Genomic DNA, 21,654 nt, shown 5'->3' on the forward strand with positions numbered 1-21,654 from the left:
CCTCCAACCCAAGCTACCATGGCAACCCTAGGAAACATGGGAAAGAAAGAGGGGTAAGATTTATGCTTAGTAAGTTCATATGAAAAAAATAAGCAATTCATTAACATGTTTTATTAATGTTTCCAACATATTCTCAAGTTCACAACAAGTCGTCTTCCTGAGCAACAGTCACTAAATTATTTATATCTGGAGCTACGAAACTCCAAATTAAGTTTCGTTAATTTTCCTTGAGACTAGACTCATGTACCTTTAAATCATAAAATTTCTAGAATTTTTGGTTTAGAAAATTAGTACATTTTATCCCTCAAATTTACCCATAATTCACTGTCTAACAGTTCAGATCCTTCTGCACTAAAGTTCAATTATCTCATAGCACAGGACTCGAATAATGTTCTCGTCTATTTCTATTTAAACTATACTCATTAAGGATTCCAAAAATATAAATCATAACTCATAACCATTTTTTTAAAATTTATAATGATTTTATCAAATCAAAATAGAGGATTTCGAAGTCATTCTGACTTTGTCCCACGCAACTTTAAATATCTCATTATAGGAAATTCTTTTGCTTACATGGTTTCTTTTATAAGAAACTAGACTCAATAATATTTATTTCCATATTTTATTCAGCTTCTAACTCATTTTACACTATTTTTAGTGTATTTTCAAATTTACACTACTGCAGTAACTCAAACCTGTCAAGGCTAAGTTACTCATTCATGATTATTGTTCACAAATTTAATACAACATCATTTCATCCATCATGGTAAGAACACATATTTATGCATCATAAATCATCACATACCAAGGCATTCTCATAGGCTTAGTGTACATACCTGCACAACACGTAACATAACTCAAGTGCATACTCACCAATGACATACCTCATTGGGACCATCATCCACTCTTTCCTTGGATTACCTATTGAACACTTGGAATACTAATTGGATACTCGGAAAAACCTTTGCACATAAGTGCCTCAATTGTAACTAAAGCTACCTCATATATCATGACATTTAAATGCTCACTCTTGAGCTAGTCATCTAGACTCATAATTCCTAGTGATATGTCACTCGTATCCTATTTTATTCCTAAGGTACAAACGAGATTTTTCCTCGCTTATCAAGGCTTTGTTTCATCATATTTATATTAATCACATACACATTAATATTCGTACAATTCATGTGATGATAACACTTAAATACATGTATAGCATGACATTATTTACATACGAACTTACCTCGATACCACAAAGGTGAAAAAGATGTAATCGTCCATAAATTGATTTTCCCCGTTCTAGGTCCAAATCGTATTTTTCAACATCTAAAACATCACATTTAGCTAATTAAAACAATGTACTAATCAAATTAGTCCATTGACACACTTGGGCAATTTTTACAATTTTGCCTCTATATTTTTCCAAAATTACCAAATTACCCCTAGGCTCGAAAAATGATTTTTATTCAATTCCTTTACTCTTTAAGACTAGATGAACCGTTTTCATAACTATAGCAACTCCCAATATCAACTATTTCACGCACTTACACTTATTATACTACTTTACAAAATATCCCCTTTTTAGGAGTTTTCATGCAATCTTCCTTCACAAAAAGTGTTTATAACACTACCAAGACTCATTTTCTTCCATAAAAACTCAGAAAACAACACATATGCTTTCATGGAAAAACCCTAGACTCTTAATCATTTTGCAAAATAGTCCCCTCTTATGAAAGCTCATGCTTTAGGGGTTCAAAAAATGTAAAAATCTTCAAGAAAAAGCATTAAAATCACTTACTTTCAAGGGATTTTCTTTGCTGAAAGTTCAAATCTTCAAAACCCCTTTCTTTGCTGGTATTTTCGGTCAAAGAAGAAGGAAGAAAATGAAAAAGTTGAAGCTAAGTCCTTAGGGTACCATTTTATCACCTAATATGACATCACCTTACCAAATACATTAACCATTTGAAATTTCTTGTCTCATGGCTGGCCAAGCCATATTTAGGGGTCTAATTTCACTCTAAAGGCCCCCAATTTTAATACTCTAGCTATTAGACACATTTGGGTACTAAAATACAACTTTTACCTTTTACGCGATTTAGTCCTTTTTCGAAATTGGACTAGAAATCGCACAAATTAATATACCAAAATTTTCATCCACCTTTATAAACATGTTATATCAGATAAAATTATATCAAAATAATTTTCTCCTACCTCAGAATAGTGGTTCCGAAACCACTATTTCGTCTAGGCCCAAAATCGTGCTGTTACAATTCTCCCCCATTAGAGATTTTCGTCCCCGAAAATCTTACCAGAAAAAGTTTCTTTCAACTTTCACAAGTTACTACCACTCTTTTCTCAAGATTACAATTCAACATAGTCTCATACTCTGGATTTCTTATAGCCTTTCTATAGTTGCGGTATAAACCTCGACTTAATTCGAAGCACTGGAAGCTGACATTCTAGGAACTATGAACTCAAAAACATACGATTCAGTTACATTTGTCGAATAACATATTTGTACGTACCATAACCATGCGGACTTCATCATCAATATATCACAATTCAACTTGCATCCCTCTTTTTTCTTGGGGATAAGAGATATCCCGATATGAAATTCATAATAAACCTTTCTCATTTTCTTTCCTCTGTCAGCACTGACAGTAATAATCTCAATACATTCAATATTTGGCTTTACTAGGTAGAAAATTCAACATCCTTTGGAAAAATAGATAAGATACTACTATGAACTTTGTACTCAATTCTTTGCATAACTGGGAGTTTTTCGGTACGCATATCTTACTCGGAAATAATAATAACAGAAACCAAAAATCAGATCCTCTCTGAAATTCCAAATTGAAAGTCGAATCATGCTGTACTAGTTTAATTTACCACTTATAGCCACATTTCTATACTTTGGTCATCAACTGTTTAGAAACTTTACTAACATGAATAAAATGATGTCAACTTCATAGATGTAGCCTTTTTATTTGTAACACCCATTACCCGTATCCAACATCGGAACAGGGTTCGAGGCATTGCCGGACTTACATCAAAACATTCATACAAAACCAGGTAATAAAATTTCATCCAAATTAAAACTTTTCATACACATGCATAACATCCCTTATACGGGCCTACGAGGCCGAAAACATACATCGGGGGTGGTTCGGGACTAAACTGAGAACTTTGGAAACTTTTGGAAAACTTTGAAAATTTTATCATGAAACAGGGTCACACGCTCGTGTGGCTCGGGACACGCCCGTGTCCTCATCCTAGGTAAGTCTTTGTTTATGACGTCATCACAAAAATAAGGGCACACGGCCAAGGCACACGCCCGCACCTCCAGGCCGTGTCCTTCACACAGCTGAGACACATGGCTGTGTCACAGCCTGTGTGGCCAATTCAAAACTAAAGTACATGATGCAGGGCACACACGACCCATGTGGACAATTTTTAGGCTATTTTCCAAGCCAATTGCCACCCTCAATAACAAACTCACATGCTTACTTTTATTGACCATTAACATGGCACATTTGAACATTCAATCATCCACAAACAATACAAGATCATGGTAACCTCATATCATATTTTACATACTTAAAACATCATGCTTAGTCAAGCTCAAATTTACTAATTCTCATGCATCAAAGTTTATAAGATTACTCCCATATCACACATTTAAGCCTTAGTTATCAACACATCATCTCATCTCAATTAAACCATCAAGCATTCACCACCAACAATATAACTCATTACATACACACAATCACAAGCCTCATCTCCATAACATAGGCACATGCATAATCATATAATCAACATAAGCCACCATTCATGGCTATACAAAAATTGAAATATAACCATTATAGGTCAACACATTTGGCCACATTAGTAATGACATATTTACAAAAGATAAAGCCCCTGTACATGCTATAGACTTAAGTATTTGAATACGTATACCCAAAATGGTAGCTTGATAGTATGATTGAATCTCCAGCGATCTCCAACCCGAGCTAGCTAAATAAACCAATAAGAGATGAAAAGGAAAGGGAGTAAGCTATAAAGTTTAGTAAGTTCATCTGAAAATAATAAGCAATTTATTAACTTGCTTCTCAAGGTAATACAACCATATTTGTATTTTTACTTATGTTTAGGTCAAGCTGTTTTCTCGAGTCACAGTCACTAATTTATTTATATCCGAAGATATGAAACTCCAAATTAAGATTCGCTAATTTTCCGTGAAACCAGACTCACATATATTCTTACCATAAAAATTTTAGAATTTTTTTTATCCAATAAGTACAGTTTATTCTTTAAAATCACCCCTATTTCTCTGCACTACAGCTTCGACCTTTATTTACTAAAAATTAATTATCTCATAGTACAGGACTCAGATAATGTTCTCGTGTATTTTTCTTGAAAATAGACTCATTAAAAATTATAGGCATATAATTTATAATCCATAACTATTTTTGTACAATTTTTAATGATTTTCTCAAATCAGAGCAGGGGATTTCGAAATCGTTCTGACTCTGTCTCACACAACTTCAAATGTCTCATAATATGAAATTCTTTTGCTTACACCATTTCTTTTATAAGAGACTACACTCAATAAGATTAAATTCCATATTTTATTCAATATCTAAGTCACTTTCTACTATTTTTGGTGTATTTTCAAATTCAAACTACTGCTGCTATCCAAAACTGTTTTAGTAAGAAAATGATAATAACTAAATTTACCATACCTTCCTTTCTTTCAATTAGAAATCCATACCTTTATAAACATATATCATTATTCACCAAATTAACACAACATCATTTCACAATGTTCATGGACTTACCATTCATGGATTTCATATTAAGTTGAGTTTCTGTACATACTTATACCGATTCTTACCATTTCATACATATACATAATGCCGTTGCATCTTCGATGTCTCGCACACTATGTACCATACTCGATACCTCGCACACTAAGTGCTATTCTAGATGTTTCACACACTAAGTGTCATTCTCGATACTTTGCACACTAAGTGCCATTTATATATATATATAGCCGAAGCTATCTCGAATTGCACACCAAATGCCACTTTTAGCCGAAGCTATTTCGAACCTCACACTAAGTGCCATTTTAGCCGATAAGTCGTTAATCATAACAATAATCAGTATAGACAATTTATACAATATCAAGCATTAAAAGCATAAATTTAACAATGCTTAAAACATACGAACTTACCTCGATCGTCAAAACGTTGAAATGGATCGACTAGTCCGAAACTCTATTTTTCCCTCGATGTAGACTCGTACGAGGCTTAACTTGATCCAATCAATCAAATTCAGCTATTCAATTCATATTCTATTCATTTTAACTCAATTTCATATTTTGGTAAAATTACTATTTTACCCCTACACTTTTGACCTTTTTACAAATTAGTCTCTAAGCTCGTAAAATGCAAATTTAGTCAATTTCATCATAGCCCATCCTATCCAAATTTCATACATGCTCATATCAGGCCATATTTTTCATTTATTCACACTTTCCACTTTATTATATTTCACAATTTAGTCCAAAATTGACATTTTTGCTAAAATTCACTTAACAAAACTCAATAATCTACCATCAAAGATTTATTTTCTATTATTAAACATCAAGATACTCAAATCGGAGGTACGGGCTAGCTAGAATACAAAACAACGATCTCAAAAACGTAAAAATTATTAAAAACCAAGACGAAATGGACTTACGTGCATGAACAACCATGGCCGAACCTTCAAAGCTTTGAGAACATTATGTTCTTTCTCACATTCGGCTATTGATGAAGATGATAGAATGTAATTTGGCTTTTGTTTTATTTTATTTTATTATAATTACCAAATATCATATTTAACCTTAATATACATTAATAATTTCCATTATACCAAGCCATGTAATTCCACTATCAACGATTATGGAATAATTACCACTTAAGGACTCCCACTATTTAATTCCACAGCCATTTAATATCTTTAACTTATAGAACACAACTTTTACGCTTTGCGTGATTTAGTCCTTTTTGCTTAATTAACTATCAAAACGATAAAAGTTTTCAACGAAACTTTAATACCATCTTATTACCACTCCGTAAATATTTATAAAAATATTTACGACTTGGTTTATAGAAACGAGGTCTTGATACCTCATTTTCTAAACCCACTTGACCTTAGGGTCATACCACTTGAACTTAATAAATCGCTTATAAAACAAAAATCACAATATCAAAAACCTTTTTTAAACTCACAATTAACTCGTAAATATTAAATATAATATTTACAAACCTACTCGTCGGATTTGGTGGCCCCGAAACTACTATTCTGATTAACCCTAAAAACGGGCTGTTACAACTCTCCCCCCTTTAGGGATTTTCATCCCCGAAAATCTTACCAGAAGAAGTTGCTTCCAAATCTTATGAATCACTTTCACTATTTTCTCAAGGTCACAAATCGATTTCAGCCTCGCATATCTTTTTCCCATAGCCTTTGACTTTTAACACACAGTGCCAGAGCATATTGTCAAAATTTTGAATTACTCATTCATAACACATAGCTCAATTGATCTATCAAATAGGAACTCTGTATATACTAAAACAATCATGCGAATTTTTTTTTCCATCATCAGATAAGATCAATCGAGTAACCATTCTCACAAAAATAAGCAAAGATCTTTCCATTCAGCATTTGTAATTATATCTACTTTCTCTATACTCTCTTAATAAAACATATTCCAATCAGTTCACTAGTACATTACTGAAAATCATAACTTCTTTACTTAATCCAAACTGAACTCAGCACTAAAACTTTAGTTAATAATACTTTCAACTATTTCCAACTTTGCTAACTCGTATCAATCATTTAACTTTCACGAACATGATAATCTCATTAACTAGAACAACTTTAACTCATAACAACATCATTCGGCTAGAATATTCCAATAAGCATAGTTTCGTATCATACTCTCGAGAACATAGTTTCTTTATTCCAACTATCTGTCTATCTATATACTCATGATTGTACAAAAATTTATCACCATACCAGAGAATCATTTAAATACATATAACTCAATTCACATCTCGACAAATTAGTTCGCGCTGATATAAACAACTGAGTTGATTTCCACTATTACAACCTAAGTACATGCACTCGCTCATAATTCTCTTATCATGCAAATAAAAGATCTCACAACTATATTAGCTCAAGGAAACGAAGATATTCTGATTAAACTCACTAACCTTAGTCAAGCTTACTCGAGAAAAGAAAACCACTACACATTTCAAGCTTGAGTTTCTATCATTTATGCCTTTGTTGATGACAATTCTTTACACTGAAAATCAGAGAAATCCAGATATTAGAATTTTCCACATTCCTATTATCAAATCCAGAAATACCTTCAAATAAACATAATCATCACAGATCAAAGAATGTACTTTAAAGATGAGCCATGTCAGATAATCCACACAATGAGGATGATAAGAAAACCCCAGATACGATCTCACAACAGAAACCCGAGAACATAACTCATAAGAGAATAATAATGAAGACTCGAAAAATTTTCTCAGAGAAAACCAGAAGAAAAATAATACTTATCTATTCTGGAATTCCATTGTAATAGAAATATCATATCTTTCGAGTATACACATAAGACAAACATCATTTGGCAGGAACGGAAGAATAGCCTCACACAAATTTTTACCATCGTCCTTATTCCAAATTAATAGAATAGAATTTCGAAGAGAATAAATAAATGCCGATCATAAACCAACGGGTACAACAGTGCTTACATCTAATATCATAGTTAGCTAATATTCTCGCATAATAAGAATTTCATCAGAAAGAGAACGATCACATAAACCCCTGGGGACAATTGAATATTTAGAACACCCAGAAGAAGTCAACGTACTTTATTCAACTTTAACCGTTACACACAGACATCTTTACAACTCATTTATCCTTTCTCTGACTAACTCTGTCATCAAGGACCCCGTATTATCCCACTCACTAAGGAAAACCAATTCGGAAGGAATCCTGGCAAACATATCTTTAAACTTCATACCCAAATGAGTAGAATAGCCGAGACCAATTTTCTTCTTTAACTAAAACATTATGATCTTTTAAAACATTCTGATATATCTTCTAAAATTGAGTTCATTTGTTACTCTGTACTCTACTTTGTTTGCATTACTAATTATCCCGCCATTGAACTCTTTAATCTCATACTTGTGAGCTTATTCAACATAATTCTCCTAAATTTTTTTTTCGTCACAAAAGCAACACTGGTAAGGGGAAGTTGTAAAGCCTCTAACTTGACCCTCATAAATACACACTTATGACTCAACATTCACCGTCAATATAATATCATCACAATCACATAGTTTTCTCCAAGCAAATTAACATACATATTTATTTTACAACTGTTTTTGTCACCTACAATTTCAAACAGTAAATCTACTTACTCGAGCCCAATATCAGTATCTAATTAAATTTCAACATTTAACTGCAATTCTACTTACCAACATTTGTCAAATTAAAGAGCGTCTTACGAGTCTGAGTACGTCGTTTACTTAAAGCCATAGTCCAATTATGGTCTTACACATACATTGCCAAGGCTCTGCCGTGGTCTTTATTTCACTTGCCATAACCCGGTTATGGTCTTATTAGTTGATTGCCATATGTATATTTAGTAAAAGCAATTATAATTTGTATCTCACATAACATTCAATACATACTTCATTATAGTCAAATAAACACATTTTGACATGAAACATATCTATACACAATTCTTTCTTATTTAATATACATAATACAATATGAACTCACCAATTTTACTTTCATTTGATTCTCACATAAGTTCTGTACGTACCTGCATTACTTATTCTGATCGTACTTTAATTCTCGTCTTGAATATGCCAGTTAAACCATTCAAAATCATTACAGATACTCAATAATCACATATAGCTCGTACAATGCCATATCCTAGATAGGGTCTTACATGTTATCACATATCGATGCCACTATTCCACATAGGGTCTTACACGAAATCACAATACAATGCCAATGTCCCAGACATGGTCTTACATGTAATCACATATCGAGTCAATGCCATGTCCCAGACATGGTCTTACACTGGCTCTCTTATCGAGGCCGATGCCATATCCCAGACATGGTCTTACACTGGCTCTCCTCTTTCTGTGTCAATGCCATGTCCCAGACATGGTCTTACACTAGCTCACATGTATTGCCATGGTCCAACCATGGTCTTATCTGTCAATTCATCATCGAACGATTGTACTCATTTCCTGCGTTCTACTCAATTTGACCTTCCAATTCAATTTCATATTATCATATTATTTATGATTCCATATCAAAACCATAAAACATAACATTATAATACCTTTAATTTAGCAATTGAAACATAAGAGTTAATCATATAAACACACTGATTATACATAATTCGATAAGTGTACATAAACACACATTCCATCATCTTGAGTAAATTAGCTTATCATATTCACTTAATCAAGTAGATTAGGCATATAACATCATATGAATACCAACACACATAGATAAGCTTATCACCACATAAACTATCATTTCATTCGACGTTTCCACATTTCTTAACTTATGATTATCACATTGCTTACGTTAGCACATAAATATCATGAACTCCTATTCATACCTTTCTCAATTTTGACACATCATAAGCATGTTTCAATCCTTTCAATATCATTTCTCTGCATTACTGAAAATAGCTCGGTTGGAAGTCACCTCTGTCTTAACAAAATAATTTCGTTAGAGCTGGGAGATATCACACTATCACGAGTAGTAATATGGCATGTATAGCTAGACTCACATACGTTAGGTTAGTTCGAGAATCGACTAACTCATAGCTCTGATACCACTAAATGTAACACCCCTTATCCATATCCAACATCGAAACAGGGTTCGAGGCATTACCGGACTTACATCAAAACATTCATACAAAACCAGGCAATAAAATTTCATCCAAATTAAAACTTTTCATACACATGCATAACATCCCTTATACGGACCTACGAGGCCAAAAACATACATAGGGGGTGGTTCGGGACTAAACCGAGAATTTTAGAAACTTTTGGAAAACTTAGAAAATTTTATAATGAAACAGGGTCAGACGCTCGTGTGGCTCGGGACACGCCCGTGTCCTTAGCCCATGTAACTCTTTGTTTATGACGTCATCACAAAAATAAGGGCACACGGCCAAGGCACATGCCCGTGCCTCCAGCCCGTGTCCTTCACACAGCTGAGACACATGGCTATGTCATAGCCCGTGTGGCAAATTCGAAACTAAAGTACATGATGCAGGGGACACACGGCCCATATGGAAAATTTTTAGGCTATTTTCCAAGCCAATTGCCACCTTCAATAACAAACTCACATGCTTACTTTTATTGACCCTTAACATGGCACATTTGAACATTCAATCATCCACAAACAATACAAGATCATGGTAACATCATATCATATTTTACATACTTAAAACATCATGCTTAGTCAAGCTCAAATTTACTAATTCTCATGCATCAAAGTCTATAAGATTACTCTCATATCACACATTTAAGCCTTAGTTATCAACACATCATCTCATCTCAATTAAACCATCAAGCATTCACCACCAACAATATAACTCATTACATACACACAATCACAAGCCTCATCTCCATGACATAGGCACATGCATAATCATATAATCAACATAAGCCACCATTCATGGCTATACACAAATTGAACTATAACCATATAGGCCAACACTTTTGGCCACATTAGTAATGACATAATTACAAAAGATAAAGCCCCTATACATGCCATAGACTTAAGTATTTGAATACTTATACCCAAAATGGTAGCTTGATAGTATGATTGAATCTCCGGCGATCTCCAACCTGAACTAGCTAAATAAACCTATAAGAGATGAAAAGGAAAGGGAGTAAGCTATAAAGCTTAGTAAGTTCATATGAAAATAATAAGCAATTTATTAACTTGCTTCTCAAGGTAATACAACCATATTTGCATTTTAACTTATGTTCATGTCAAGCTATTTTCTCGAGTCATAGTCACTAATTTATTCATATCTGGAGCTACGGAACTCCAAAAACTAGACTCACATATAATCTTACCATAAAATTTTCAGAATTTTTGGTATAGGCAATAAGTACAGTTTATTCTTTAAAATCACCCCTATTTTGCTGTCCGATGGCTTTGACATTTCTTCACTAAAAATTATTTATCTCATAGTACGGGACTCGGATGATGTTCCCGTATATTTTTATTGAAAGTAGACTCATTAAAAATTATAGGCATATAAATTATAATCCATAACTAGTTTTGTACGATTTTTAATGATTTTCTCAAATCAGAGCAGGGGATTTCAAAATTGTTCTGACTCTGTCTCACACAACTTCAAATATCTCATAATATGAAATTCTTTTACTTACACCGTTTCTTTTATAAGAGACTAAACTCAATAAGATTCAATTCCATATTTTATTCAATCTCTAACTCACTTTATACTATTTTTCGTGTATTTTCAAATTCGGACTCCTACTGCTGTCCAAAACTGTTTTAGTAAGAAAATGATAATAACTAAATTTACCACACCTTCCTTTCTTTCAATTAGAAATCCATACCTTTATAAACATATATCATTATTCACCAAATTAACACAACATCATTTCACAATGCTCATGGACTTACCATTCATGGATTTCATATTAAGTTGAGTTTCTGTACATACCTGTACCGATCCTTACCATTTCATACATATACATAATGTTGTTGCATCTTTGATGTCTCGCACACTATGTACCATACTCGATACCTCGCACACTAAGTGCTATTTTGGATGTTTCGTACACTAATTGCCATTCTCGATACTTTGCACACTAAGTGCCATTTATATATATATAGCCGAAGCTATCTCAAATTGCACACCAAGTGCCACTTTTAGCCAAAGCTATTTCGAACCTCACACTAAGTGCCATTTTAGCCGATAAGTCGTTAATCATAACAATAATCAGTATAGACAATTTATACAATATCAAGCATTAAAAGCATAAATTTAACAATGCTTAATACATACGAACTTACCTCGATCGTCAAAATGTTGAAATGGATCGACTAGTCCGAAACTCTATTTTTCCCTCGATATAGACTCGTACGAGGCTTAACCTGATCTAATCAATCAAATTCAGCTATTTCGGTTCATATTCTATTCATTTTAACTCAATTTCATATTTTGGTAAAATTACTATTTTACCCCTACACTTTTGACCTTTTTACAAATTAGTCTCTAAGCTCGTAAAATGCCAATTTAGTAAATTTCATCATAGCCCAACCTATCCGAATTTCATACATGCTCATATCAGCCCATATTTTTCATTTATTCACACTTTTACCACACAATTTATTATATTTCACAATTTAGTCCAAAAATTGACATTTTTGCTAAAATTCACTTAACAAAACTCAATAATCTACCATCAAAGATTTATTTTCTATCATTAAAAATCAAGATACTCAAATACTCAACAATGGAATTATCCAAATACTTTAACAATTTTGAAATCGGAGGTACGGGCTTGCTAGAACACAAAACAACGATCTCAAAAACATAAAAATTATTAAAAACTGAGACGAAATGGACTTACATGCATGAACGACCATGGCCGAACCTTCAAAGCTTTGAGAACATTATTTTATTTCTCACATTGAACATTATTTTATTTCTCACATTCGGCTATTGATGAAGATGATAGCATGTAATTTGGCTTTTGTTTTATTTTATTTTATTTTGTTATAATTACCAAATATCATATTTAACCTTAATATACATTAATAATTTCCATTATACCAAGCCATGGAATTCCACTATCAACGATTATGGAATAATTACCACTTAAGGACTCCCACTATTTAATTCCATAGCCATTTAATATCTTTAACTTATAGAACATAACTTTTACACTTTGCGCGATTTAGTCCTTTTTGTTTAATTAACTATCAAAATGATAAAATTTTTCAACGAAACTTTAATACCATCTTATTGCCACTCCGTCAATATTTATAAAAATATTTGCGACTCGGTTTATAGAAACGAGGTCTCGATACCTCATTTTCTAAACCTACTTGACCTTAGGGTCATACCACTTGAACTTAATAAATCGCTTATAAAACAAAAATCACAATATCAAAAACCTTTTTTAAACTCACAATTAACTCGTAAATATTAAATATAATATTTACAAACCTACTCATTGGATTTGGTGGCCCCGAAATTACTATTCTGATTAAGCCTAAAAACGGGCTGTTGCATTATTAATTAGGACAACTATACTTATAACCACATCACTTGAATAAGAAAAATCCAACTAATATATTTCCATATCATACTTTCAAGAATACAATTCCTTCATTTACGACTACACATTTACTTACCAATGAATGTGCAACATTATTCCCGGGCTAGAGAATAAACTTAGATGCACATAACTTAATTTACCTTTGTTGATAATAACCATTTACATGAAGATTAGAGAAATCGAAATATTACAATCCCCATACTTCCATTGTCGAACTACAAGCATAATCATAATAGATACCATTATTGCAAGTCAAAGAATACGCTTAAAGATAAGCCAGGTTTGGAAATTCTCAAAATAAGAGCGATAGAAAACCAAGATAAAGAATTCCAGATGTAATACCATACTAGAAATCCGAGAATATAACTCCGAAGAAAATAATGAGGAAAAATCAGGAAAATCCCTTAGAGAAAACCTGAAAGACACTACCGTCCATACGCTCTGGAATTCCATCATAACAGGGAGAATATATTTCCATATATATATAAAATCATAATCAATAGAAATATCAAAATCGTCTCAAATAGATTTTTTTTACTATCAACTTCATTCCAATTTATCGGAATAGAAATCTGAAGAGATGGGGAAATATCGATCATAACTAACTGGACTAATAGAGCTTTTCATCTAATATCATAGTTACTAGCATCCTCATACGATAGAATTCCAACTCGAAAGGATAACCATACGTATTCCCCAGAATAGAGTAAAACATAGAATACTCAGAAGAGAAAGATAGCCATAACTTTTATTTACTTGAATCTGTCATACCCAGACATCTGTGCAAGTCTGACATTTTTCCTCTAACTAATTCTGTCTTCACTAATCCCATACTATTCCATTATTGTACTCTTTAATTTCACTTTTTCAAGTTTATGCAGCATATCTCTCAACAATCTCATCGTATAACTCTATTCTGGTAAGGGGAGAAGATTGTAAAGCCTTTAAACTTTTGACTCTCAAGCAAATACATATTCAACAACAACATAGCATTACGTGCATTGATTCAAACCTTTCAAATTTCCAACTTGTTATGAACACATTTTCACATATCTCAGTAATACATGCAACTTTATTTCATGTGAATATTAGCTAAACATAAGTGAATTTATCACAATTCAAACTTTCATTTCTTCTACCCAAATTATCATTAATGTCTTATCAAGTTCCTATATTTAGTCTTAATCACTTGCCAGTGTTTATCAAATTGGAGAACATCTTACGGTTTTGAGTACATCTTTTACTTAATACCATAGTCCAACTATGGTCTTATACTAGCTCTCATCCATCTTTGTCAATGCCGTGTCCTAGACAGGTCTTACACCGATACATGTAACTATGCCGATGCATGTCCCAGACATATCTTACACTAGCACATCTCATAGCCAACACATGTCCCAGACATGTCTGACACTGGCTAACATCTCGAGGTCGATGCATGTCCCAGACATGTCTTACACTAGCACTCATCTCAATGCCGATGCCATGTCGCAGACATGGTCTTACACTGGCTCTCATTATGTGGCCGATGCATGTCCCAAACATGTCTAACACTGGCGCACATATCTCATGTATTGCCATGGTCCAACCATGGTCTTTTCCATCAATTCATTAGTGAACGATCGTACTCATTCCCTACGTTCCACCCAATTTGATCTTTCATTACAACTTTCATACTATTATGACATTTATGATTCTGTAACTGAGGTTATAAAGCATAACATTACGACATCTTGACTTCATTAATCTAGATATAAATGTCAACCTCATGTATATACTGATTACTAATCATGCAATAAAGCATTCATATATACATTCTATCATTCAAGCAATTTTTTTTTTCTTTTTCATAAACACTTGGCCAATCAAGTTGGACATTTAACATTGTATGAATACTAACATGCATAAAAGAGCTTTTTCACAACTTAACTTTGTTTTATTCCACTATTTCACATTCTTTAACTCAAGAGTGTCACATAATGAATACTAGTTCATGTAAAAATCATGAATTTCTTTTCAAACCTTTCCCATTTTCAGCATATCACAAGCATGATTCAATAATCTCAACTTTACTCTTATCTCTATCAAGATTTGCTCAGTTAGAACTCATTCCTGTCTTAACCAACAGTTTTGTTAGGGCTAGGAGATATCACACTATCACGAGTAATACTATGGCATGTATAGCTAGACTCTCTTACGCTAGGTTATCCCGAGAATCGACTAAATCATGCTTTGATACCACTAAACGTAACACCCATTTCCCGTATCCGACGTCGGGACAGGGTTCAAGGTGTTACTTGACTTAAACTCAACCAATCACACAAAAATCGAGCCGTAAAATTTTAATCAATTTAAAACATTTCATTGTACAGGCATACTATCCCGTATATGGGCTTATGAGGCCCAAAACATGCATTAGATCTGATTCGGGACTAAACCGAGAACTTAAGAAAAACTTGAAAAATTTCATGCTTTAAGGCTCCACACGCTCGTGTGGATATAGACGGTGTAGTCACACACGCCCGTGTGGCTTGGGACATGCCCGTGCCCTTAGACCGTGTGCAACACTGACTTTCAAACACGGCCATGGCACACGCCATGGGGGCAGACCATGTGTCACACATGGTCTAGACATACGCCCGTGTGTCTACCCGTGTAGACAATTACAAGGCTATTTTCCAAGCCATTTGTCACCCTCACAACTTATGCACACATACTTATTCAATAACATACAACACGACATAAATGAGCTCTTAAACATCTACAAACATGTTATGCTTATGACAATTTCTTATGCAATAAATATCATAGAATTTACTCATATCATTACCACATACTTGTCATAAGTATCATTACGTCACAAACCTCATGTCCATCACTAGGCATGCATAATCATATCCAAAAACAATTCATGAGGCATTATTAACTATTTACCAATCACTTAATCTTGAATCAGCTACTAACTCATCAATGAATCTTAATTTAATCTCTAGGCATACATGCTGTAAGCCACATCACAACAGATAATAACTTACATGCATAAGAATAATCATATAAGCCTATAACGTCATTAGCCGACATAGGCCAATTTACATGACTACATACTACCTTAATAACAAGCCAATGCCTTTGGCTAAATCATAATATCACATACTCAACATTAAAACTTTATACATCTCATATACTCAAAACACTAGGATTTACGTACGCCGATAGCGTTAACTCAACAGTGTGATAATATCTCTGACGGCCTCTAACCCAAGCTACCATGGCAACCCTAGGGAACATGGGAAAGAAAGAGGGGTAAGATTTATGCTTAGTAAGTTCATATGCAAAAAAAAAAAAAAGCAATTCATTAACATGTTTTATCAATGTTTACAACATATTCTCAAGTTCACAACAAGTTGTCTTCCTGAGCAACAGTCACTAAATTATTTATATCTGGAGCTATGAAACTCCAAATTAAGTTCTGTTAATTTTCCATGACACTAGACTCATGTAAATTTCTGCCATAAAATTTCCAAAATTTTTTGTTTAGCCAATTAGCACAGTTTATTCCTCCAATTTACCCCTGATTCACTGTCTGACAGTTCAGACCCTTTTGCACTAAACTTTAATTATCTCATAGCACAGGACTCAAATAATGTTCTTGTCTATTTCTCTTGAAACTAGGCTCATTAAGGATTCCAAGAATATAAATCATAACTCATAAATTTTTTTTACAATTTATAATGATTTTCTCAAATCAGAACAGGGGATTTCGAAGTCATTCTGAATCTGACCCACGCAGCTTCAAATATCTCATTATAGGAAATTCTTTGCTTAAAATGTTTCTTTTATAAGAAACTAGACTCAATAAGATTTATTTACATATTTTATTCAGCTTCTAACTCATTTTCCACTATTTTTAGTGTATTTTCAAAGTTACACTATTGCAGTAACTCAAATCTTTCAAGGCTAAGTTACTCATTCATGATCATTGTTCACAAATTTAATACAACATCATTTCATCCATCATGGTAAGAACACATATTTATGCATCATAGATCATCACATACCAAGGCATTCTCATAGGCTTAGTGTACATACTTGCACAACTTGTAACATAACTCAAGTGCATACTCACCAATGACTTACCTCATTGGGACCATCATCAACTCTGTCCTCGGATTACCCGTTGAACACTTGGAATACTAATTGGATACTCAGAAAAACCTTTGCACATAAGTGCCTCAACTATAGCTAAAGCTACCTCATATCTCATGACATTTAAATGCTCACTCTCGAGCTAGTCATCTAGACTTATAATTCCTAGTGACATGTCACTCGTATCCTATTTTATTCTTAAGGTTCAAACGGGATTTTTCTCGCTTATTAAGGCTTTGTCTCATCATATTTATATTAATCACATACACATTAATATTTGTACAATTCATGTGATGATAACATTTAAATACATGTATAGCATGGTATTATTTACATACGAACTTGCCTCGATACCACAAAGGTGAAAAAGACGTAATCGTCCATAAATTGATTTTCCCCGTTCTAGGCCCAAATCGCATTTTTCAACATATAAAACATCACATTTAGCTAATTAAAACAATGTAATAATGAAATTAGTCTATTGACACACTTGGGCAATTTTTACAATTTTGCCCTTATATTTTGCCAAAATTACCAAATTACCCCTAGGCTCGAAAAATGGTTTTTATTCAATTTCTTTACTCTTTAAGACTAGATGAATTATTTTCATAACTATAGCAACTCACAACATCAACTATTTCATAGACTTACACTTATTATACTACTTTGCAAAATATCCCCTTTTTAGGAGTTTTCATGCAATCTTCCTTCACAAAAAGTGTTTATAACACTACCAAGACTCATTTTCTTCCATAAAAAATCAGAAAAAAATACATATTATTTCATGGCAAAACCCTAGACTCTTAATCATTTTGCAAAATAGTCCCCTCTTATGAAAGCTCATGCTTTAGGGGTTCCAAAAATGTAAAAATCTTCAAGAAAAAGCATTAAAATCACTTACTTTCAAGGGATTTTCTTTGCTGAAAGTTCAAAGCTTCAAAACCCCTTTCTTTTCTAGTATTTTTGGTCAAAGAAGAAGGAAGAAAATGAAAAAGTTGAAGCTAAGTCCTTAGGGTACCATTTTATCACCTAATATGACATCACCTTACCAAATACATTGACCATTTGAAATTTCTTGTCCCATGGCCAGCCAAGCCATATTTAGGGGTCTAATTTCACTTTAAAGGCCCCAAATTTTAATACTCTTGCTATTAGATACATTTGGGTGCTAAAATACAACTTTTACCTTTTACGCGATTTAGTCCTTTTTCGAAATTGGACTAGAAATCGCTAAAATTAATATACCAAAATTTTCATGCACCTTTATAAACATGTCATATCACATAAAATAATATCAAAATAATTTTCTCCGGCCTCAGAATTATGGTTCCAAAACCACTGTTCCGACTAGGCCCAAAATCGGGCTGTTACAAAAACCATTGTTTTTGTCCAATATCATCTACATGAAGGATTAAAAGTGGAATATCTAATTGCGAGAGATCCTCTTAACTCTTTAATTGCGTAATAATTTGAAAGAATGATTTGACCTTTAGAAAATGATAATACTCTCTAAAGCTTATTATGATTGAAATATCTAATGTGCTCCTGCAGTAGCAATATTGTGAAAAAGGCTTTAAAAAGTATTTTGAGGCGATCTCATGCCTTGTAGTGAAAAGACTCCATTCCTTGAAGTGAATGTAAAAATACATAACAATTATGAAAAATCAAAATATAAGATCATGGTGGAGACGTACTAATAATTGTTATTATAGTGGTTATAATAGTGGTACTTCTAACCACTAGAAAAAGAATAATAAGGAAACCAAGAAAATGGTGGCCAAAATATTCGAAGGTTATTGAAAATTCATGCTACTAATGAGGTATGAAAATGCATTGGTCACATACCTATTGTATTTTTAAGTATCTAGTAAAACTTTATCAAAGCATCCATTAAAAAAAAAGGTAGAAACAATATTGAGACAAATTTTGTAATCCCAAAATGATGAAATGAAGGATAATTTTTCGGCAAAAGATGAAAACTTTTACTATGATGCTAAACTTGACCATGCATACAAGGATGGTTAATATGTTCTGAGTTTGTGTCTGTGACAGCCTTAAAACGACCCTAGTCGAAATGTGGTTTCGGGACCACAAAACCGAGGCATAAAAATAATTTAATATTTATTTTATTGCCTATAATGTGTGTTAACTCATGTGTGACATTTTTGATGCTTTGATTTAGAGTTATAAATGTGAATTTCACTAGAAAGGACCTAGTAGTAAACTTTGAAAGTATGATGGGAAATGTGTGATGACTAATTAAAGCATGCATGCAAAACAATGGACTTGCATGTCAAATTTCCCCCAATAGCTAGTGGCCGCCATGACAAGGAATTATGGGCAAAAATCATGTCATGAAACATGTTTGGTAAGTGGGTTATGTTGGAATAAATAAAATAAGGAGTATGGAATAAAAAAAAAATGTGTGTGTGAAGGCTTCTCTTCCCCCATTGCCGTGTAGGTAGGAAAGAAAACAAAAAATTTTGTTCATCCATTTTCACTCTCTTTGGCCGAAAATACTAAGGATAAGGAAGGAGTTTTGCTTCATGCTTGGTTTGGAAGAGGATTAGGAAGGGGTTTGGCTATACTTGCATCAAGATTAAGGTATGTTTGATGTTGTGCCATGAGATTCATGCATGTTTTTGGTTGCTAACTTGATGTTCTTGTTAGCCCATGGTTCAAACCTTTGTTATATCATGGGGATGGTATTTGGCCAAGGTGGATTTTGTGTTAATGCCATTGCATGTTAAATATGAAGCTTACTAATGATATATGTGATGGTGGATTGATGGCTCTTGGACTTTCTTTTTAGTATTTTTGGGTAAGACATCAAGTTCTTTGTTTAATCATGACCAAAATTATGGTGTTGTGATGTATTCGGCCATGGTACATCCAAAAGTGTGATTTATGCTCATTGCATGGAAAGTAAGATTTGTGTTTTGAAATTTTGTTCGTGTTTAGTTACAATCAACTTGAGATTCGGCTCTAGCATATATATATGTATATATGTTGTACATGATGTATTGGTATGACATATATACTATTTCAAGGTGTATATTTGCTTGTGATGATGTTTCGATCATGAAGGAAATGATAGATGTGTATTGAGTTACATTATGGAATGCATTAGTTAGTAAAATGTATGCTGTTTTTTGGTGTGGTATAAAGTGTATAATTGGCCTCAACATGGACATGCATATTCGGCCACATGAGGGAAATTGGTGTGCATGCACTCGGTTAGAGGCAAGCATATTGATGCCTATTCTTGGCTTAGAAAATTCGGCTAAGAGGAATATTAACTAATGTGTTGAGTTCGATTCATGATTTCGTACATATGCGACTTTGATGCCAAATGAGTATATATATTGGCTAAGTACCTTGAATTCCTCTTTCGATGCTCAAACGATTAAATCAATTTATTTGTCAAATTAAGCTCAAGAGCAAAGAGGAGCTAAATCCGATAAAGGGAAGGAAAAAGTAGTCGAGTAGCCGTCGAAATCGCTCGACAACATCCAAGGTAAGTTCTTGAGTAATAGAGCTTAAATTCTGAAATGATTAGATCATGTTTAAAGCAAATTAAAATCATGCTCTTTGTGTGTGGCTATTGAGCCGAAATTGCAAGTGTAAAAAGTGCCTTGTGTTTGAGTTTTGCTATTGAAAATGAAATACGAATGTGTCATAATTTATTGATAATTGTGCTCGGTTATTCGAATGATGTCCGGGCTAAGTCCCGAAGGCTTTGTGCTAAGTGACTATATCCGGACTAGGATCCGAAGGCATTCGTGCGAGTTAATAACTCCGGGCTAAGCACGAAGGCATTGTGCAAGTTACTAAACCCGGGTTAAGTCCCGAAGGCATTCGTGCAAGTCGCTATAACCGGGCTTCGTCCCGAAGGCATTTGAGCGAGTCGTTATATCCGGTTAATTTCCGAAGGTACGTGATTCTAGAATAAGCGATCTTGCTGTAAAATTTCAGTTAATGCGCTTGAAAAAAATTTCAGCAATGAGGTATGTTCATATGAGCTTGAATTAGTTGATTCCCTTCGAATAATATTCGCTCAGTCGAGTAATGAGTTTCCGGTATTTGA

This window comes from Gossypium arboreum, chromosome 8 (assembly GCF_025698485.1).
Source record: "Gossypium arboreum isolate Shixiya-1 chromosome 8, ASM2569848v2, whole genome shotgun sequence".
Lineage (NCBI taxonomy): Eukaryota > Viridiplantae > Streptophyta > Magnoliopsida > Malvales > Malvaceae > Gossypium > Gossypium arboreum.